Source organism: Mustelus asterias, chromosome 21 (assembly GCF_964213995.1).
Source record: "Mustelus asterias chromosome 21, sMusAst1.hap1.1, whole genome shotgun sequence".
NCBI lineage: Eukaryota > Metazoa > Chordata > Chondrichthyes > Carcharhiniformes > Triakidae > Mustelus > Mustelus asterias.
The window spans coordinates 15,172,564-15,195,399 of NC_135821.1; the positions used below are offsets into that span (position 1 = coordinate 15,172,564).

The 22,836-nt window shown below is 50.1% G+C and overlaps 2 protein-coding genes across 3 annotated transcripts in view; one reads left to right on the forward strand and one right to left on the reverse strand.

Annotated features, from left to right (window-relative positions):
• Positions 1-22,836, reverse strand: part of LOC144509135 (epithelial membrane protein 2-like) — a 323,958-nt gene that overhangs the window by 170,817 nt on the left and 130,305 nt on the right. The gene's annotated exons all lie outside the window — the stretch shown is intronic.
• The window catches only part of LOC144509134 (suppressor of cytokine signaling 1-like), a 64,945-nt gene that overhangs the window by 9,508 nt on the left and 32,601 nt on the right, over positions 1-22,836 (forward strand). Inside the window, exon 1 of one of the 2 annotated variants that reach the window (XM_078237536.1) lies at positions 20,616-20,709. The exons of the other annotated variant lie outside the window; for it this stretch is intronic. The gene's annotated coding sequence lies outside the window, so the exon portion shown is untranslated. Of the gene's footprint in view, positions 1-20,615; positions 20,710-22,836 lie in introns of those variants that run through there. 2 annotated transcript variants of the gene reach the window in all.

The following is a 22,836-nucleotide window of genomic DNA, read 5'->3' on the forward strand; positions in this document are numbered from 1 at the left end:
ATCTGCTCCCCCTTATTTTGAGGCCATGCCCCCTAGTTCTAGTTTCACCTGCCAGTGGAAACAACCTCCCTGCTTCTATCTTATCTATTCCCTTCATAAGCTTATATGTTTCTATAAGATCCCCGTCATTCTTCTGAACTCCAATGAGTATAGCCCCAGTCTACTCAGTCTCTCCTCATAAGCCAACCCTCTCAAATCCGGAATCAACCGAGTGAATCTCCTCTGCACCCCCTCCAGTGCCAGTGTATCCTTTCTCAAGTAAGGAGACCAAAACTGTACACAGTACTCCAGGTGTGGCCTCACCAGCACCTTATACAGCTGCAACATAACCTTGCTGTTCTTAAATTCTAGAGAATTTCAAAAATTCCAGTTACATAGAACATAGAACAGTACAGCATAGAACAGTACAGCACAGAACAGGCCCTTCGGCCCACGATGTTGTGCCGAGCTTTATCTGAAACCAAGATCAAGCTATCCCACTCCCTATCATCCTGGTGTGCTCCATGTGCCTATCCAATAACCGCTTAAATGTTCCTAAAGTGTCTGACTCCACTATCACTGCAGGCAGTCCATTCCACACCCCAACCACTCTCTGCGTAAAGAACCTACCTCTGATATCCTTCCTATATCTCCCACCACGAACCCTATAGTTATGCCCCCTTGTAATAGCTCCATCCACCCGAGGAAATAGTCTTTGAGTTTGCCCCAATCTCTCTTTACAAGACAGTCCCGTCATCCCTGGAACATCTGGTGAACCTTCATTGCACTCCCTCCATGGCAATAATATACTTTCTGAGGTAAGGGGGCGGGAGGGGTGGCGGCACAGTGGTTAGCACTGCTGCCTCACAGCTCCAGGGACCTGCGTTCGATTCCCGGCTTGGGTCACTGTCTGTGTGGAGTCTGCACGTTCTCCCCGTGTCTGTGTGGGTTTCCTCCGGGTGCTCTGGTTTCCTCCCACAGTCCAAAGATGTGCGGGTTAGGTGGATTGGCCATGTTAAAATGCCCCCGAGTATCAGGGGGACTAGCCAGGGTAAATACGTGGGGTTATGGGGATAGGGCCTGGGTGGGATTGTTGTCGGTGCGGGCTTGATGGGCTGAATGGCCTCCTTCTGCACTGTAGAGATTCTATGGTAAGGGGACCAAAACGTAACGCAGTACTCCCGGTGCGGGGCTAACTAAGCTTCATTACAATTGAAGCAAGACCTCTTGTGATAAAGGCTAACCGTCCGTTAGCCTTCCTGACAGTTTGTGAGATGGTAATAGATCCCAGTGGCACAAGTTGCAACAACGGTGTGAGAAACGGGACGATGTAACTGGTGAATGATGTGCGTGATTCTGTCTGTCTGGGATTTGATGGTGTTGTGTTGAGCTGAGCTGTGAGATAATCCTTCCTATTTCCAGGGAAATATTTCCCCTGCAACTGTTTGTTCCAGGGGTGTGAATAGTCTGGGCAAATGGAGCGTGGAAAGGCTTACTGTTTTCCACCACTTCAACTTTGAATGTTTTTGGAACATTTCCCCCCCTGAGGTTAATGGCTAAATGTCAGCAGATTATTGTTCTTGTGAGTTGGAGACTGAGGGTTGAGCCAGGATTCCAGTTTATATTTGGTAACATGTGTTCCTAACCTCAACCCAACCCTTGTCCGACCTCTGCAGATGGAGGGACCTACCCCCTCCCCAACGCTCCCCTCCCCCAATCCTTCAAATGCCAACATAACCAACCAGGACATGGAAACTGCTCACTTCGAATTACTGCTATGAACATCACATAGACCCGAGGCAACTCCCCAGTCCCACAGAAAAGCCCCCCACTCTACAAAAAAGGAACCCTCCAATCCCCCACCCACCCATCAACACCCCTGTCAGGGAATCCCCAGGGACTCTCTTCCTCAACCTAGCCTCCCCCACCACCCCCTACCCCCCCCGCCCCCCCCCCTCCCCCAGAAACTCACCTACTACCTCCCAGATAAAGATCCCCCCACCCCCAATCTGGAGGTCTACTCAGCAACAGGTGCACGTGGTGGCACAGTGGTTAGCACTGCTGCCTCACAGCGCCAGGGACCCGGGTTCAAATCCCAGCTCGGGTCACTGTCTGTGTGGAGTTTGCACATTCTCCCCCGTGTCTGCGTGGGTTTCCTCCGGGTGCTCCCACAGTCCGAAAGATGTGCGGGTTAGGTGGATTGGCCATGCTAAATTCACTCTTAGTGTCAGGGGGGACTAGCAGGGTAAATACGTGAGGTTACGGGGATAAGGCCTGGGTGGGATTGTGGTCAGTGCAGCCTCGATGGGTTGAATGGCCTCCTTCTGCACTGTATGGATTCCTCTATTCTATTTCCATCCCTAAAGGGACATTCGTGAACCAATTAACTACAATTGCTAATTTTACGGTCAACATTACTGAGATTAGCTTCATATTCCAGATTTTTATTAATTGTATTTAAATTCCACCAGTTGCCGCGGTGGGATTTGAACCCATGTTCCCCCAGAGCATTAGCCTGGGCCTCTAGATTATTGGTGGGTGAGGGAAATATCATTGAGGCATGCAAGGGGAAACGAGATAGCTACAGGAGGAAGAGAGGAGTTGAAAGATGTGTTGACCGTGTGAGGTAAAGGCAGGAAGAGACACATGAAAGACATAAGCACTGGCGTAGACTAATTAGACCTCTTTCTATGAATGTTGTTAATTGTGTGTAACAAAGTGTATCAGAGCTTACTCCGAGGCACATTAGTCTTACAGGAAGGGGCTTATTTTTTTTCTCTTTCATAATGCAGCTTTCAGAGCTATGAAACCCTTACAACAATGGATTGTGATTTGTGATACACTAATAACGCTGTGTTGTTCGATTCTCTGGAGATCTTGTGGGCGCAGTGGGTTAGTGTCCCTACCTCTGAGCCAGAAGCTCCGGGTTCGAGTCCCACCCCAGGACTTGATGGCCAGGGAAGGTGCGATCATAATGCGGCCAAACAGGTTGAATGTCAACCTGCAAAATCCTTCCAAACACGCCAATGGCTGGCGGTAAGAGTGGAAGAGTCTCCTGGTCAGCCATGTTTGATGTAGAGTGGCGCCCCTCAAGCTATAAGCCCCCTGGCCACAGACTAGCGACCTGTTCTGGGAATTACTCGCGATGGGAGCAGATGAAAGTCTGCCTTAGTGTGCCACTAGGTGTGGGAAGAGGATTGGAATGTCTGTTAGCAGATGGATATCTACCGTTTTGGAGATGGTCGCCGGTACTTGTTTCCAACCTCGGTCAACATCTTCAAGGGACGGAGAGGGGGAGTCATCGGAGAAGTAAATGACCATAATAATGACAACAGGAGAAAAGAACTGGAGGCAGGAGTTGGACATTCGGGCCCTCGAGCCTACATTCAATGCATTCATGGCTGATCTCACCTTGGCCTCATCTCCATCTTCCTGCTCCCCATAACCCTTCATCCCGCTAATTAAAAACTACCTATCTCCTCCTCAAATTTGTTTACCTGCAAAGACTCGCATTCCAACCATTGTCTCGCAATTGTGCCTCTGTCTATATATGCCGTGTTTGTGAACCCAACTCTCCACTCACCTGACGAAGGGGCAGCGCTCCAAAAGCTCGTGCTACCAAATAAACCTGTTGGACTTTAACTTGGTGTTGTGAGACTACTTATTGAACGTAGACATTGTTCTGGGTGTTGAATTTTATTTTATTTATTTATTTTTTATTCATTTGTGGGCGTCACTGACTGTCCAGCATTTATTGCCCATCCCTAGTTGTCCTTGGAGGGCAGTTGGGAGTCAACCACATTGCTGTGGCTCTGGAGTCACATGTAGGCCAGACCAGGTAAGGATGGCAGATTTCCTTCCCTAAAGGGACATAAGATTTGATTTATTATTGTCACATGTATTAGTATACAGTGATAAGTATTGTTTCTTGCGCGCTGTACAGAAAAACGTACCGTAAATTGAGAAGGAAAGGAGAGAGTGCAGAATGTAGTGTTACAGTCATAGCTGGAGTGTAGAGAAAGATCAACTTAATTTCTGGAAGGTCCATTCAAAAGTCTGATGGCAGCAGGGAAGAAGCTGTTCTTGAGTCGGTTGGTACGTGAGTATGTCCAAAATGCGTGGGCTCCTTAATTATGCTGGCTGCTTTTCCAAGGCAGTGGGAAGTGTAGACAGAGTTAATGGATGGGAGGCTGGTTTGCGTGATGGATTGGGCTACATTCACGATCCTTTGTAGTTTCTTGTGGCCTTGGGCAGAGCAGGAGCCATACCAAGCTGTGATACAACCAGAAAGAATGGTTTCTATGGTGCATCTGTAAAAGTTGCTGAGAGTCGTAGCGGACATGCCAAATTTCCTTAGGCTTCTGAGAAAGTAGAGGCGTGGGTGGGCTTTCTTAACTATAGTGTCGGCATGGGGGGGACCAGGACAGGTTGTTGGTGATCTGGACACCTAAAAACTTGAAGCTGTCGACCCTCGACCCTTTCAACTTCATCCCCGTTGATGTAGACAGGGGCATGTTCTCCTTTACGCTTCCTGAAGCCATGACTATCTCCTTCGTTTTGTTGAGGGAGAGATTATTGTTGCCACACTGGTTCACCAGATTCTCTATCTCATTCCTGTACTCTGTCTCATCGTTGTTTGAGATCCAACCCACTATGGTGGTGTCATCAGCAAACTTGAAAATCGAGTTGGAGGGGAATTTGGCCACACAGTCATAGGTGTATAAGGAGTATAGTGGGGAGATCGGTTAATGTAATGAATTAGCCACATTTTGGTATGAGACCCAGAGCTGCAGCATTTAACGGCTGTCCTGTCTGGAGACAATACACATCTCTTTAACCTGTGTTTAATGCTCCCTCCACCCACATTGTCTGTACCTTTAAGACCTGGCTGGCTTTAGGGATTCGCATTCTAATCAGTATTCTGCAACTTGATGTTGTGTCTCTGTGCCCTGTTTGAGAGCACATTTCCACTCCATCTGACGAAGGAGCAGCGCTCCGAAAGCTTATGGTATTTGCTACCAAATAAACCTGTTGGACTTTAACCTGGTGTTGTGAGACTTCTTACTGCATTTAACGGAGGCATTGATAATTCGTTGACAACCTGCAAAATATGCAGGAAACCTGCCAAAAAACACCAGGGACCCAGCTAGAATGTACCAGCATAAGCTCTACCAGCTGACCACACCCCCCCCTCCCCCACACACCGGTCAAGGGGTACCAGCCAAGAACTCACCCCCCACTGCCAAGGGAGACATTGGCCTGGTGGTATGATCATTAGACTTTTAATCCAGAATGTTCTGGGGACCCAGGTTCGAATCCCGCCACGGCAGCTGGTGGAATTTGAATTCAATAATTAAAAAATCTGGAAATTAAGAATCTACTGATGACCATGAAATTGTTGAAAATTGTCCGTTAGGGAAGGAAATCTGCCGCCCTTACCCGGTCTGGCCTACACGCGACTCCAGAGCCGCAGCAATGTGGTGGACACTCAACTCTCTGCTCAAGGGCAGTGAGGCATCATCAACCTTCCTATACAGCTCATGGTAACCGGGTATTTCACTCGACACTCGCACAGTTCCAATGTAATTCTAAGAAAATTTACTTGATCATTGTTTATGAGAGTCTTTGGCTGAGAAAGTTGGGATGCATTCCCAATAACATCAATAATTCCCGATGGTGCTAAAAGATAAAAAGTGGAAGCAATCCAAGAAGGCGAGATTTTTATTCAACCCAGATGTTTCAGTGCGGAGCACGGTGGATGAAAGCTCTGCCCTGCTCCCTCCCCGCTGGGATTTCCTCCTCCTCCCCGCGGAGGAGCTGATTCAGACTCACTCCCTCCTCGGGAGTGTCTGAGCTTCGCCCTGGGTCTCGAGGATCTCCCAACTCCACCTGGATGGGAGACGGAGCAGGACAGTCCAAAGATGTGCAGGTTAGGTTGATTGGCCATGCTAAAATTGCCCCTTAGTGTCCTGAGATGCGTAGGTTAGAGGGGTTAGTGGGTAAAATATATGGGGGTAGGGCCTGGGTGGGATTGTGGTCGGTGCAGACTCGATGGGCTGAATGGCCTCTTTCTGTACTGTAGGGTTTCTATGATTTCTATGACAGGAAGACCAGGAATTCTCGGTATCCGTGTGGCGGGTAGCAATTAGTTTTGCGGGACAACGCATTAGTCATTCATTTTGATTTTTAAAAATTCAATCGTGGGACATGGGCCTTACTGGCTGGGTCAGCATTTATTGCCCATCCCTAGTTGCCCTTGGAGGGCAGTTGAGAGTCAACCACATTGCTGTGGCTCTGGAGTCACTAGAAGGCCAGACCGGGTAAGGACGGCAGATTCCCTTCCCTAAAGGACATTAGTGAACCAACTGGGTTTTTCTGACAATTGACAATGGTTTCATGGTCATCAGTAGATTCCTAATCTCAGATATTTTTTTGTTGAATTCAAATTGCATCGTATCTGTAAAAATTGGTGACAGTCGTAGCTGACAGGCCAAATTTCCTTCGCCTCGTGAGAAAGTAGAGGCGTTGGTGGGCTTTCTTAACGATAGCGTCGGTATGGAGGGACCAGGACAGGTTGTTGGTGATCTGGACACCTACAAACTTGAAGCTCTCGACCCTTTCTACTTCGTCCCCATTGATGTAGACAGGGACATGTTCTCTCGAATGCTTCCTGAGGTCGATGACAATCTCCTTCGTATACTTGACATTATTGATTGGCCATGCTAAATTGCCCCTTAGTGTCAGGGGGATTAGCGGGGTAAATACGTGGGGTTATGGGGATAGGGCCTGGGTAGGATTGTGGTTGGTGCAGTTTCGATGGGCCAAATGGCCTTCTTCTGCTCTGTAGGGATTCTGTGATCTTACCCAGGCCCTCTCCCCTGCCTTATCGCAGTAATCCTGTACATTCAGCATGGCCAATGCACCTAACCCGCACATCTTTGGTCTGTGGGAGGAAACCGGAGCACCCGGAGGAAACCCACGCAGACACGGGGAGAACGTGCAAACTCCACACAGACAGTGACCCCAGGCTGGGAATCGAACCTGGGACCCTGGCGCTGTGAGGCAGAGGTGCTAACCACTGTGCTGGCCGTGTTGTGTAGGCTCTGGCAGCGCAGGACCGGCGAGACCTCACTGTAGCTTCAGAGTTCAGGCGATTGTAAGAATTCATTGGAACTGCAGTGTGAATATGAGGCCACTTGTGACACGAATAAATGAACTTAAACCTTATTGACAATTAGAATTCAAATTTCCGCTGTGTTCAATTGGACTTCATTCGTGGGAACCAGAAAGAGAGGGGGGGTGGTGGTGGTGCAGGGTGGCAGGGGGTTGAAAAATAGTTTAGTGCGCGCCGCCCCCTCATCCCTTCGTCCTTTCTATGTTTCGAAGTTGTTTTCTACTTTAGGCATCGTTGAGAATCAGATTCCCTGAAATGGAAGCTCTGAATTGTGATGGTCAAACTGCAGTCGTCATCCCTTTGTCTTTCGATTTAGCGCTGGAGATGTGCGATCCGGCTGAAGTGGGACTGATGCTCCCTCTCCCCCCATCCCCCCGTCCCCGTCCCCCCCCGTCCCCACCACCCCAACGCTGCTGCAGGAAGAGGGAGCGTCACCAGCGCCATCGCGTCATGTTGGGATGTGGAATGATGGGAAATGTTTGACGCACAGCCTCAAAGACGTTGTGTGGTAAAAGTCCCACCATTCGCCACTTCCTCCTCCTCTAATTCGCCTTGCCCACACCTTTGTACGCCTGGTGGCCGATTGGGGGACCAAACATCCACTTAACCGCGCTTACCAAAGCTGAAAAGGTGAAAGCTAACCGCAGCACCGAATGATGGAAACTCGCCCAAATGGAAAACCCTCTGGTGGCGGTGGGCGGAGGGGTCACGTGATGACGCGGCTCCGAAAAGGGTCAGGTGTCGGGAGTTCACCCCGGGGGTGCGGGCAACGCACAAGCCTGAAGTAACTGCTGAACGAGTGAAGAAAATAACGTTTGATTTGATTTGATTTATCATTGACACATATATTAGTCTCCAGAGAAAAGTATTGTTTCTTGCGCACTATACTGACAAAGCATACCGTTCATAGAGAAGGAAAGGAGAGAGTGCAGAATGCAGTGTTACAGTCATAGTTAGGGTGTAGAGAAAGATCAACTTAATGCAAGATAGGACTATTCAAAAGTCTGACAGCAGCAGGGAAGAAGCTGTTCTTGAGTCGGTTGGTACGTGACCTCAGACTTTTGTATCTTTTTCCCAACGGAAGAAGCTGGAAGAGAGAATGTCCGGGGTGCGTGGCGTCCTTAATTATGCTGGCTGCTTTACAAGTCCTTGTTGTCATAGAATGATAGAATTTCTACAGTGCAGAAGGAGGCCATTTGGCCCATTGAGTCTGTACTGACAATAATCCCACCCAGGCACTATCCCCGTAACCCCATATATTTACCCCGCTAATCCCTCCAACCAACGCATCGGGGGACACTAAGGGGAAATTTAGCATGGCCAATCAACCTAACCCACACGTCTTTGGAATGTGGGAGGAAACCCACGCAGACACGGGGAGAACATGCAGACTCCACACAGACAGTGACCCAAGCCGGGAATCGAACCCGGGTCCCTGGCGCTGTGAGACAGCAGTGCCAACCACCGTGCCGCCTCATCTTATCTCAAGCCAAGATGCCATGTGACTGGAAAGGGGATGCTGGCAGCTGTGCTTGGGAATCCAGTACTTAAGCAGCGTCCGGTGGCATGTTCCCTGTAGCGGGCAGTGCCCATTGCGCCAGCGCTGTCTGCCAGCTTGTTCACACCTGGGCGTTACCCTGTCACTGAGACTCAATTCCTGACCTCGGGCCACCTCCGCTCTGCCAAGTGCGACGGGTTTTTACGTTGCATTATTGAACAATTTCTCGGGTAAACGTCTCTTTTTAAATGGATGACAAGCCTAGTTTGTTTTGCCTTTGACCCTTCGTTCATCCAGGACGGAAGGAATCTATCTAATTGATTCCCGTTCTGAAGTAACCTCGCGGTTTGCGTGGTTTGGCAGGAACCTATCTATTGTGATAAAAGCAAATTACTGCGGACGCTGGAATCTGAAACCAAGGGAAAACGCTGGAAAATCTCAGCAGGTCTGGCAGCATCTGAAAGGAGAGGAAAGAGCTGACGTTTAGAGTCCAGGTGACCCAGCTCCCCTCTTACCTTTGACAAAGAGTCATCTGGACTCGAAACGTCAGCTCTTTTCTCTCCTTCCAGATGCTGCCAGACCTGCTGAGATTTTCCAGCATTTTCTCTTTCGGTTCCTATCTATCGTAATCCCATTTTCCCGCACTCAGTCCATAGCCATGTATGTTGCGGCATTTCAAGCGCTTTAACATCAGCGTTGAAGACAAACTTGCATTCATATAGCGCCTTTCACACTCTCCTGATATCCCTTACAGCTCTTCAAGTACTCTTGAAATACGGTTACTATTGCAATGCGGATGAAAGTTTCCAGTTTAAAAAGTCCCATGCAAACAGTGGGACTTCCTTATCTGTCCCGGAATCATCGAATCCCTACAGTGCCATTCAGCCTGCACCGATTCTCCGACAGAGCATTTTGCCCAGGCCATATCCCTCGCATATTTACCCCACTAATCCCCCTTAACCTACATCTGTTTGGACACCAAGAGTTTAGAAGGACGAGGAGGGGATCTCATTGAAACTTACAGAATACTGAAAGGCCCGGATAGAGTGGACGTGGGGAAGATGTTCCCATTAGTCGGAGAGACTGAGGACCCGAGGGCACAACCTCAGAGTAAAGGGACGACCCTTTAGAACCGAGATGAGGAGGAATTTCTTCAGCCAGAGGGTGGTGAATCTGTGGAATTCATTACCACAGAAGGCAGTGGAGAGCAGGTCATTGAGTGTCTTTAAGACAGAGATAGATAGATTCTTGATTGGTGAGGGGATTAACGGTTACAGGATAAAGGCTGGAGAATGGGGATGAGAAACCTATCAGCCGTGATTGAATGGTGGAGCAGACTCGATGGGCCGAATGGCCTAAATTCTGCTCCAATATCTTATGGTCTAATTCAGCATCGCCAATCCACCTAACCTGCACACCTTTGCACTGAAATGAGTTGTTTCTGTTTTGGTCCAGGGTCAGAGTGCCCAGTATTGCCTTTCCTGTTGGAAACTGCCCTGTGTGTACTTTATTTCACACATTAGGTGTGTGTGCTCTGAGAATGGCGTAACCCCTGGCGGAGAGGGGACATTCGCAGGTTATCTGGTTAATAGAGGTTGATCAGTAACCGGTGGGTTTACTAGAACCATCGATGAGAGAGATAACCATGGCATCGGCACAGAGGTTTTTTTTTAATAGATTCACTCACGTGGACTCAGCGAATGAAATTGAAGACACACGTGCCTGGAAGCACTTTGAGCTTTGGAATGTTTCCTTACAGGAAGACAGAGTCTAGGGCAGTGTCGCTGCAATATCCCCAATAACATTGCTATTAGAAAATGTCTGTGTCTGTGCGTGTGTCTGTGCGTGTGTCTGTGCGCGTGTGTCTGTGCGCGTGTGTCTGTGCGCGTGTGTCTGTGCGCGTGTGTCTGCGCGCGTGTCTGCGCGCGTGAGTCTGCGCGCGTGAGTCTGCGCGCGTGAGTCTGCGCGCGCGTGTGTCTGCGCGCGCGTGTGTCTGCGCGCGCGTGTGTCTGCGCGCGCGTGTGTCTGCGCGCGCGTGTGTCTGCGCGCGCGTGTGTCTGCGCGCGCGTGTGTCTGCGCGCGCGTGTGTCTGCGCGCGCGTGTGTCTGCGCGCGCGTGTGTCTGCGCGCGCGTGTGTGTCTGTGTGTGTGCGTGCGCGCGTGTCTCTGTGTGTGCTTGCGCGCGTGTCTCTGTGTGTGCGTGCGCGCGTGTCTCTGTGTGTGCGTGCGCGCGTGTCTCTGTGTGTGCGTGCGCGCGTGTCTCTGTGTGTGCGTGCGCGCGTGTCTCTGTGTGTGCGTGCGCGCGTGTCTCTGTGTGTGCGTGCGCGCGTGTCTCTGTGTGTGCGTGCGCGCGTGTCTCTGTGTGTGCGTGCGTGTCTGTGTGTGCGCGCGTGTCTGTGTGTGCGCGCGTGTCTGTGCCTGTGTCTGTGCCTGTGTCTGTGCCTGTGCCTGTGTCTGCGTGTGCGTGTGTCTGTGCGTGTGTCTGTGCGTGTGCGTGTGTCTGTGTGTGTGCGCCTGTGTCTCTGTGTGTCTGTGTGTGTGTGCGCGTGTGTGTCTGTGTGTGTGTGCGCGTGTGTCTCTGTGTGTGTGTGTGCGCGTGTGTCTCTGTGTGTGTGCGCGTGTGTCTCTGTGTGTGTGTGTGCGCGTGTGTCTCTGTGTGTGTGTGTGCGCGTGTGTCTCTGTGTGTGTGTGTGCGCGTGTGTCTCTGTGTGTGTGCGCGTGTGTCTCTGTGTGTGTGTGCGTGTGTCTGTGTGTGTGTGTGCATGTGTCTGTGTGTGTGCGTCTCTGTGTGTGTGTGCGTGTGTCTCTGTGTGTGCGTGTGTCTCTGTGTGTGCGTGTGTCTCTGTGTGTGCGTGTGTCTCTGTGTGTGCGTGTGTCTGTGTGTGTGTGCGTGTGTCTGTGTGTGTGTGCGTGTGTATCTGTGTGTGTGCGTGTGTCTCTGTGTGTGCGTGTGTCTCTGTGTGTGCGTGTGTCTGTGTGTGTGTGTGTGTGTGTGCGTGTGTCTCTGTGTGCATGTGTCTGTCTGTCTGTCTGTGCGCATGTTTAGGTAGAGCCAGGGCCCATTAGTTAATCAGTTGGTTCCCTGGTCTGGATGGAGGGCAGCAAACACACAGTACAGCTTTGAGACAAAGTGTGGAGCTCGGCGAGTGTGTGTGACTCATTATTCTGCACTGTGTTGTTAGCCAGGGCTGATGCTTGTGGACAGAAATATATTACAGTTCACCATGACCCTTTCTTTGCCTGGCTTCCATCCAATCAGTTCCCAGGAATCTGTGATGATCTATGAATGGCTAGTGGATAGCAATCATAATGAGGAGGCTGTCCGTGCTGATACTGGGCTGGGAATTGGGTCAGGTTGCATCAATGTGGATTGTCTATTGAAGGTTAAGGGGTGATCCAAGTATCCACTGGGAACCCTTTTCTCCTGACTGAGGGGGGAATCCAGAACATCATCTTCAAATTACACTCTGACCTTTCACACAGAGGCCGGGGTTATCTGGAATTCACTCCGACAAATGGCTCAATTGGAGATTTCACCATTTCTGTTGGGGAGCATATTCGGGGGATGTGGGTCAAAGGCCAGCGTAGGGATTGGAGGTGTAGATCAGCCGTGATCTAATATCAACATACGAGGGCAGCACAGTGGTTAGCACTGCTGCCTCACAGCGCCAGGGACCCAGGTTCAATTCCTGGCCTTGGGTCACTGTCTGTGTGGAGTCTGCACGTTCTCCCCGTGTCTGCGTGGGTTTCCTCCGGGTGCTCCTGTTTCCTCCCACAGCCCAAAGACATGCTGGTTGGGCGCATTGGCCATGCTAAATTCTCCCTCAGTGTACCCGAACAGGAGTGCGGCGACTGGGGGGGATTTTCACAGTAACTTCACCGCGGTGTTAATGTAAGCCTTACTCGTGACAATAATAAATAAACTTAAACCTATTAGAACTGAGGTGAGGAGAAATTTCTTCACCCAGAGGGTGGTGAATGTGTGGAATTCACTGCCACAGAAAGTAGCTGAGGCCAAAATGTTGTGTGATTTCAAGAAGAAATTAGATATAGCTCTTGGGGATCAAGGGATATGGGGGGGAAGGGGGGATCAGGATATTGAATTCGATGATCAGCCATGATCATAATGAATGGTGGTTTCCCCCCACAGTCCAAAAATGTGCGGGTTAGGTGGATTGGCCGTGCTAAATTGCCCCTTAGTGTCCTGGGATGTGTAGGTTAGAGGGATTAGTGGGGTAAATGTGTGGGGTTGTGGGGATAGGGCCTGGGGTAGGACTGTTGTCTCACCCGAGGTGTCCAATTGGGCCTCCTTCTGCATTGTAGGGATTCTATGGTTCTATGAAATGGGGCCTCTAAAATGGCCTGGGAGCCACTCAGTTCAAGGGCAATTAGGGATGGGCAACAGATGCCGACCATTCAGCCCATCAGCCCACTCCACCGTTTGATAACGGAATGGCAGAATTGGCTTGAGGGGCTGAATGGCCTCCTTCACTTTCCATTGTGTTGATTCTGCTGTCACCGTGAGTGCGATGAACACAGACTCTGAGTGAAAGTCTGCAGCTCCGGAATCCTCAGCATATCCACTGTTTATTTTTGTATTCGTTGATGGGATGTGGTGTCGATGACCCTTAATGCCCCTCAACTGAGTAGCTCACTGGGTCATTTGCCGTGAGTGGTACAGTGGTCAGGGCCAGGGACCCAGGTTCAAACCTGACCTTCGATGATTGTGGAGTCTGCACATTCTTTCCGTGTCTGCGTGGGTTTCCTCCGGGTGCTCCGGTTTCCTCCACACACAGTCCGCAAGACTGGTTGGTTGCAGACACGGGGAGAACGTGCAGACTCCACACAGACAGTGAACCCCAAGCCGGGAATCGAACCCGGGTCCCTGGCGCTGGGAGGCAGCAGTGCTAACCACTGTGCTGCCTTTTACTTCCCTTCCAATCTTTAGCACTTGCTGAAGGCCCTTGGCTGATTCAGGGGTCAAGGGTGAAAGGGGGAAGGAGCAACGATGACGAGGTCAGAGATGAGGGGTGTAAGAGGTGAGGGGCGAGAGAGAGGTCGGAGGTGAGGGGCGAGAGAGAGGTCGGAGGTGAGGGGCGAGAGAGAGGTCGGAGGTGAGGGGCGAGAGAGAGGTCGGAGGTGAGGGGCGAGAGAGAGGTCGGAGGTGAGGGGCGAGAGAGAGGTCGGAGGTGAGGGGCGAGAGAGAGGTCGGAGGTGAGGGGCGAGAGAGAGGTCGGAGGTGAGGGGCGAGAGAGAGGTCGGAGGTGAGGGGCGAGAGAGAGGTCGGAGGTGAGGGGCGAGAGAGAGGTCGGAGGTGAGGGGCGAGAGAGAGGTCGGAGGTGAGGGGCGAGAGAGAGGTCGGAGGTGAGGGGCGAGAGAGAGGTCGGAGGTGAGGGGCGAGAGAGAGGTCGGAGGTGAGGGGCGAGAGAGAGGTCGGAGGTGAGGGGCGAGAGAGAGGTCGGAGGTGCAAGGATCCAAGATCTTTATAGCTACTGGGTTCAGGGAGCAGGCATTTTCCCTTTAACATCTGCAGGAGTATTTTCTAACCAGGACCTGTGTTCCATTTGGTGTTGAGAGTTTATTTCTTGCACACTGTGCTTCATCTTTCCATACGTCCTGACAAGGAGGCCCTCCCTCGTCTGTTTTTGTCGCGTGCGATGGTAACTTGGGGATGGGAAGCCCAGGATGACGATGCTTCTTTGTGAGGTTGCCAAGTCGAAGTGGGGGGGAGGGAGCAGTTCCTGAAAGCGGATAATTAATCCAATGTGTGGATTTTTTTGGGAGTTGATGACATTTTTGAAAATGAATGAAATGAGTTCAATGTGTTCGACACCTGGCCCGCAGCGCTGAGTTGTACATGTTGCTCAGAAGCGATGAAAAAGCGGTTATTTTACTGGAATACCAATCCAGCAATCTGGACCGAGTGATCCTGCAGTTCGTGTTCGAACCCTGCCACAGCAGCTGGATTCAATGGATTAAATATAAACCCGGGATTAAGGGATAAAAAAGCTACTATCAGTAACGGTCACCATAAAATTGTCTTGTTTTCCCAAGAAAAGCCAATTTGGTTTACTAATGCCCTTTTAGGGAAAGAAATCTGCAACCCTTAACTTGTAGGCTGAAATGTGACTCCAGCAATGTGGTTGACTCTTAACTGCCCTCTGGAACGGCCAAGCAAGTTTGTTTTTGGCTATATTTGAGATGGTGGCTCCTTCCCAAGGGCAACTTGGGATGGGCAATTGAAGGATCATCTAGACTCGAAACGTTGCCTTTATTCTCTCCCCACAGATGCTGTCAGACCTGCTGAGATTTTCCAGCATTTTCTGTTTTTGTGTGGGATAAAAATTGGCAAGTCATGTTGCAGTTGTGTAGAACTTTAGTTGGGCCAGATTTGGAATATTACATACAGTTCTGGTTGCCACACTACCAGAAGAATGTGGAAGCTTTGGAGAGGGTACAGAAAAGGTATCATAGAATCCCATTCAGCCCATCAAGTCTGCACGGACCACAATCCCACCTAGGTCCCATTCCCGTAACCCCACATATTTACCCTGTTAATCCCCTGACACTAGGGTCAATTTAGCATGCCCAATCAACCTAACCGCACATCTTTGGACTGTGGGAGGAAACCGGAGCACCCGGAGGAAACCCACGCAGACACGGGGAGAACATGCAGACTCCACACAGACAGTGACCCGAGGCTGGAATTGAACCCGGATCCCTGGCGCTGTGAGGCAGCAGTGCTAACCATTGTGCCGCCCAGAATGTTGCCTGGTTCGGAGGGTATTAGCTACGAGGAGAGATTGGACAAACTTGGTTTGCTTTCACTTGAACATCAGAGGCTGAGGGGCGACCTAATAGAAGTTTATAAAGTCGAGAGGTGTGGATAGAATGGGTATTCGGAGTCTTTTTCCCAGGGTAGAAATGTCAATTACTCGGGGATGTGGGTTTAAGGTAAAAGGAGGAAAGTTTAAAGGAGGTGTGAGAGGCAAGTTGTTTTACACAGAGGGGCGGGGTAAGTGCTTGGAATGCGCTGCTGGAGGAGGTGGTGGAAGCAGATACCGTAGCAATGTTTAAGAGGCATCTTGACAGATATATGAATAGGCAGAGAATAGAGGGATACGGAATGCGTAGAGGCAACAGGTTTTTAGTTCAGAAAGGCGTCATGTGTTGGCGCAGGCCCTTGGTGGGCCGAAGGGCCTGTGCTGTACTGTTCTTTGTTCTCTGTTTTTTTTACACTGGATCTTTACCCAGTATCTCAGTGCCCAACGCTGCTCAGAACTGAGGTGACGTTCTTCATTGATACTTTTCTTCTGTAGAAATCCCGCTCCTCCAGATTCCCAGAGGAATCACTCCTTAGAAATGAGACCAGACACAGCGCACTACCAACTCAACCTGAATCCTGAACCAGGGCTCACAAAGGTCCCTTTGTGCTTCTGATTTCTGAATTCTCTCCCCATTTAGAAAATAGTCTACGCCTCTGTCCGTCCCATCGAAGTGCAGAACCTCACACTTTCCCACGTTGGTTGCATGTTCATCGTGTGTCTTTGTACCAGTGCATCTCTTTTTGGTCACATAGTAATGGTGCTGCAGTAGTAGTGGCTTCCCTGCTGCATCCCGAACCTTTAGCCTTACCTCCACAGATTTACACTCCACTATTCTGGGCTGTGTGTATCTTGACATTAGACTTCCTTTGGTTACTTCCCCACAATATGTTGATGTTGAGAATGTTGAGCGTGCTAATATTCTCGGTTGCCTAATTTCCAAATCGTCTCAAGCGATTTCGCCCTTATTCATTTGCTTTCCTATATGGTTCACGTCAGAAACTCCAAAGTGTTTTACGGAGGCCGCCTGGATCATGATGTTTTGCATCTTGAATTTGTCTAGGATAAGCATGAGATGTTTCACTTCAGGTATGATTCAAATGACCCACGAGGGAGCTTTGATCAAACAAAGTTTATTTAAGAATATAGTTAACGTGTATAATAAGAAAATTAGCAAGAACTTTTATCAATTACAAACCAGAAACAATCATGATAATGTATAACAAAGATATCTAATATGTTCCAATCAAACCAAAACCCTTGTCTAGACAAAACCCTTAAAACAGGTTTAATACAGCACAGACTACTGCTCACGTGATACTGGAAATTGAGTCCTTTGGTTGAAGTCTGCAGTCCTCTGGATTCACTCCAAACAGTTTGAAGACAAAACACCAGAGGGACTCTGGTCCATCCCCCAAATACAGCAGATTTTCACCCTTCATGAAAACAAGATCTCGTTTTCAGCGAACCAAGAGAAACAACAGGAAGAGAGGGAAATCTCTTCTTTTTAGCTTGCTGTCCCTTCTAAATCTGAATTTGGAAATGAACTCGTGTCACCTGTCCACATCCTCCCAACAATGACATCGCCTAAGGTTGTGAGCATGAGACACACCGACCGTGAGAGCTGCAGAGATTATGATTAAAAAAAACACTTCTTAAAGGTACACTAATGTCACAATTGGTAGAGGTATAGAACATAAAAGTAAGGATATAATTGTATGAAACACTTTTTTTTATTCATTCGTGGGGGTTTTGGGCGGCACGGTAGCACAGTGGTTAGCACTGCTGCTTCACAGCTCCAGGGTCCCGGGTTCGATTCCCGGCTCGGGTCACTGTCTGTGTGGAGTTTGCACATTCTCCTCGTGTCTGCGTGGGTTTCCTCCGGGTGCTCCGGTTTCCTCCCACAGTCCAAAGATGTGCGGGTTAGGTTAATTGGCCAGGTTAAAAAAATTGCCCCTTAGAATCCTGGGATGCGTAGGTTAGAGGGATTAGTGGGTAAAATATGTGGGGGTAGGGCCTGGGTGGGATTGTGGTCGGTGCAGACTCGATGGGCCGAATGGCCTCCTTCTGCACTGTAGGGTTTCTATGATTCTATGACATGGGCATCAAAAGGCTGGCCAGCATTTATTGCCCATCCCTAGTTGCCCTTGAACTGAGTGACTTGCTAGGCCATTTTAGAGGGCAGTTGAGAGTTAACCACATTGCTAGGGCTCTGGAGTCACATGTAGGCCAGACCGGGTAAGGATGGCAGATTTCCTTCCCTAAAGCACATTAGTGAACCAGATGAGTTTTTCTGACAATCGACAGTGGTCACCGGTAGATTCTTAATTCCAGATATTTTTTATTGAATTCAAATTCCATCATCTACCGTGGCGGGATTTGAACCCGTGTCCCCAGAACATTAGCTGAGTTTCTGGATTAATAGTCTAGCAATAATACCACTAGGCCATCACCTGGAGAGGTGATGGCTTCCAGCTGGTGGCATTTCCATGTGTCTGCTGCTCTTGTCCTTCTCGCCGTTTGGGAATTGCTGCCTTGGTGATTGTATACTGCATTGAGGGTCTCTAGGTTTGATCCCTCCCACAAGTGGAAAAACCCTGTGTCTCGGCGGCACGGTGGCACAGTGGTTAGCACTGCTGCCTCACGGTGCCAGGGACTCGGGTTCAATTCCTGACTTGGGTCACTGTCTGTGCAGAGTCTGTATGTTCTCCCCGTGTCTGCGTGGGTTTCCTCCCACAGTCCAAAAGACGTGCTGGTTAAGTGCATCGGCCATGCTAAATTCTCCTTCAGTGTACCCGAACAGGCACCGGAGTGTGGCGACTAGGGGATTTTCACAGTAGCTTCATTACAGTGTTAATGTAAACTTACTTGTGACACTAATAAATAAACTTTAAATAAATAAACAATTTAAAATTTTTCCCCTATTTAAAAACCCCTCTCATTACCCCTCAGCTTTTTAATTCCTGGGGTAAGGAAGACTTTCACCCTTTCCTCTTAGACCTTTGTGTTTCGAATATCGTTCTTGTCATTTTTTTTTGTTCCCGCTCTGCTGCCTCTATTTCTCCCTCCTGAAAATGTGGCGGTCAAACATGTGCACAGTGCTCCCAAGTATGGTCAATCCATCAGATGGTCACGGTGGCACTGTGGTTGGCACTGCTGCCTCACACCGCTGGGACCCAGGTTCAATTCCAGCTTTGGGTGACTGTCTGGGTAGAGTTTGCACCTTCTACATGTGTTTCCTCTGGTGCTCCGGTTTCCACCCACAATCCAAAGATGTGAGGGTTAAATTGCCCCTTAATGTCCAAAGACGTGTAGGTTAGGTGGATTGACCATGCTAAATTGCCCCTCAGTGTCCAAAGATGTGTGCGTTAGATGGATTGGCCGTGCTAAATTGCCCCTTACTGTCCAAAGATGTGTAGGTTAGATGGATTGGCCATGCTAAATTGCCCCTTACTGTCCAAAGATGTGTGCGTTAGATGGATTGGCCATGCTAAATTGCCCCTTACTGTCCAAAGATGTGTAGGTTTAGGTGGATTGGCCATGCTAAATTGCCCCTTACTGTCCAAAGATATGTAGGTTTAGGTGGATTGGCCATGCTAAATTGCCCCTTACTGTCCAAAGATGTGTAGGTTTAGGTGGATTGGCCATGCTAAATTGCCCCTTACTGTCCAAAGATGTGCAGGTTTAGGTGGATTGGCCATGCTAAATTGCCTCTTACTGCCAAAGATGTGCAGGTTTAGGTGGATTGGCCATGCTAAATTGCCTCTTACTGCCAAAGATGTGCAGGTTTAGGTGGATTGGCCATGCTAAATTGCCTCTTACTGCCAAAGATGTGCAGGTTTAGGTGGATTGGCCATGCTAAATTGCCTCTTACTGCCAAAGATGTGCAGGTTTAGGTGGATTGGCCATGCTAAATTGCCTCTTACTGCCAAAGATGTGCAGGTTTAGGTGGATTGGCCATGCTAAATGTGTGGGGGAACAGGGATAGGGCTGGGGATATACTCTGAGTCAGTGCAGCCCCAATGAGCTGTATGGCCTCTTCTGCACTTTAGGGATTGTGTGACTGTAGTTGTTCAGGAATGTGACGTTCTCAAGGGTACGTAGAGATGATTAAGAAATTCTGACTTGGCCAACACATGAAAGAATTTAAAAAAAAACTTTTCAAATTGCTTTGCCTTTTCAATTCTATCTGAGAAATGAGCCATAGTGATGTTGGAAAATTGGAAAGAGTGTTCATGTGTACTGAATCTGAACTGGGAGTGTTTGATGGGGTATTGTAGAGGGAACTTTCCTCTGTGATTAACCCCTAGTCGACCTGTCTGCAGCATGGTGGCACAGTGGTTAGTGCTGCAACCTCACAGCACCAGGAACCCGGTTTGATTCTGGCCTTGGGTGACTGTCTGTATGGAGTTTGCACATTCTCCCCGTGTCTGCGTGGGTTTCCTCTCACAGTCCAAAGATATGTAGTTTAGGTGGATTGGCCATGCTAAATTGCCCCTTAGTGTCCAAAGATGTGTAGGTTAGGTGGATTGGCCATGCTAAATTGCCCCTTAGTGTCCAAAGATGTGTAGGTTAGGTGGATTGGTCATGCTAAATTGCCCCATAGTGCCCTACGATGTGCAGGTTAGGTGAATTAGCCATGGTAAATGTGTGGATTTGTAGGGATAGGGCAGGGGAAGTGGGCCTGGATAAGATACTCTGTCAGAGAGTCAGTGCAGTCTGGGTGGGCCAAAATGCCAGCTCTACATTGTAGGGATTCTATTCTATGATTGTAACTGATGCAGTAACTGGTAATGTCTACAGCGGGAAAGTGTTCCATTCTGAAACTCTGGAGTTCACTCCTTCCCCGATCGTGCAAAAAATCCACTACTACCAAGAAGCCAACTGCTGGAGTGGGCAGTGAGGTGCCCACTTATTAACACGTGGCACAACAAGTTAAGCTTGTGCCTCTGTATTTCTAAACCCCCTCTCCCCTCTCTCTCTCTCTCTCTCATCAGTACTGTGGTCTGTGTGCTATTCTCTGAGCGTCTGACTCACGCCAATTTAGTGAAACACTTCCTATAGTCGGGCTACTGAGCCAGCTGGCACGATGCCAGGGTGTTGTGTGTGACTCTGGCCCAGCGGAGTGCACGGAGGGGGTGTTCCCACGCTGCAGGCTAACTCCGACTTGCAGAGTGCTGGAAGCGCAGCTCACTTCACCATTCACACTCACAGCCTGCTTTACACCATGAGACTGTGAGTAATGCCTGATGTTTAAATAGCGCCGTCGCGAAAGCAGCAAACTGAACGTCACCACAAGTGTTTAAATTTAAACACCGGCCTGCAGTGAGTGTGTGTGTGTGTGTGGGGCCGTCTCAGGCCTGTGGAAAAAGGTCATGCATTGCGTGTGTGAGAGGGGTGTGGGGCTGCCCGTGGCACACTCTGGGAGCAGCAGTCAGCACGAGGAACTGGCAGTGGGCACGAGGCAGTTGGGGGCACGAGGCCAACATGTGGACGGAGCGAAAAGGGAATACGATTGCAAGCAGTTGTGAAACCCTCACCCCTTTGCGTTTCATTCTTTCACGCAGGATCTGACCTGACCATTCCTGAAGGGTGGGGGGAGGGGAGGGTCATGAATTGATTCACATCTGTTGTTGACGTCTTGCCTGGGGCAGTATTCCGTGCCGTGGCCTTTCCTTTTCTGTAGGTCGAGGACTGTACAATTCCAGGAGGTTTCAGCTCAGATTCCCGTGCGTGGTCTGTCCTGGATTTGTGTAGCGGGCTTCCCTAATGTCTGTCTTCCCCACGCAACTCTGGTGGGACCTTGTGAAGTGAATTCTTCCCCTCGGAGCGGGTTTTGAGTGTTTCAGTTGAATCGACAGTGCACACGGTGCTCTTTCGAAACTGGTTTATTTGAGTGGACTTAATATTTACAGGAACCATTTACACACACACACAGACGCAGGCACGCACACGCATGCGCACACACATGCACACTCGCACAAACACTTGCTCACACACACACAGACACTTGCTCACACACACGGACACACACGCAGACACTTGCTCACACACACGGACACACACGCAGACACTTGCTCACACACACGGTCACACACGCAGACACTTGCTCACACACATGGACGCACGTGCAGACACTTGCTCACACACATGGACACACGTGCAGACACTTGCTCACACACATGGACGCACACGCAGACACTTGCTCACACACATGGACGCACGTGCAGACACTTGCTCACACACACGGACGCACACGCAGCCACTTGCTCACACACATGGACGCACGTGCAGACACTTGCTCACACACACGGACACACACGCAGACACTTGCTCACACACACGGACGCACACGCAGACACTTGCTCACACACATGGACGCACACGCAGCCACTTGCTCACACACATGGACGCACGTGCAGACACCTGCTCACACACACGGACGCACACGCAGCCACTTGCTCACACACATGGACGCACGTGCAGACACTTGCTCACACACATGGACACACACGGACACACACGCAGACACTTGCTCACACACATGGACGCACACGCAGCCACTTGCTCACACACATGGACGCACACGCAGACACTTGCTCACACACACGGACACACACGCAGACACTTGCTCACACACACGGACGCACACGCAGACACTTGCTCACACACACGGACACACACGCAGACACTTGCTCACACACATGGACAGACACGCAGACACTTGCTCACACACACGGACGGACGCACACGCAGACACTTGCTCACACACACGGACACACACGCAGACACTTGCTCACACACACGGACGCACACGCAGACACTTGCTCACACACACAGACGCACACGCAGACACATGCTCACACGGACGCACACGCAGCCACTTGCTCTCACACACGGACGCACACGCAGACACTTGCTCACACACACGGACGCACGTGCAGACACTTGCTCACACACATGGACGCACACGCAGCCACTTGCTCACACACACGGACTCACACGCAGACACTTGCTCACACACACGGACGCACGTGCAGACACTTGCTCACACACACGGACACACACGCAGACACTTGCTCACACACACGGACGCACACGCAGACACTTGCTCACACACACGGACGCACACGCAGCCACTTGCTCACACACACGGACACACACGCAGACACTTGCTCACACACACGGACGCACGTGCAGACACTTGCTCACACACACGGACACACACGCAGACACTTGCTCACACACACGGACGCACACGCAGACACTTGCTCACACACACGGACGCACACGCAGACACTTGCTCACACACACGGACGCACACGCAGACACTTGCTCACACACAAGGACGCACACGCAGAC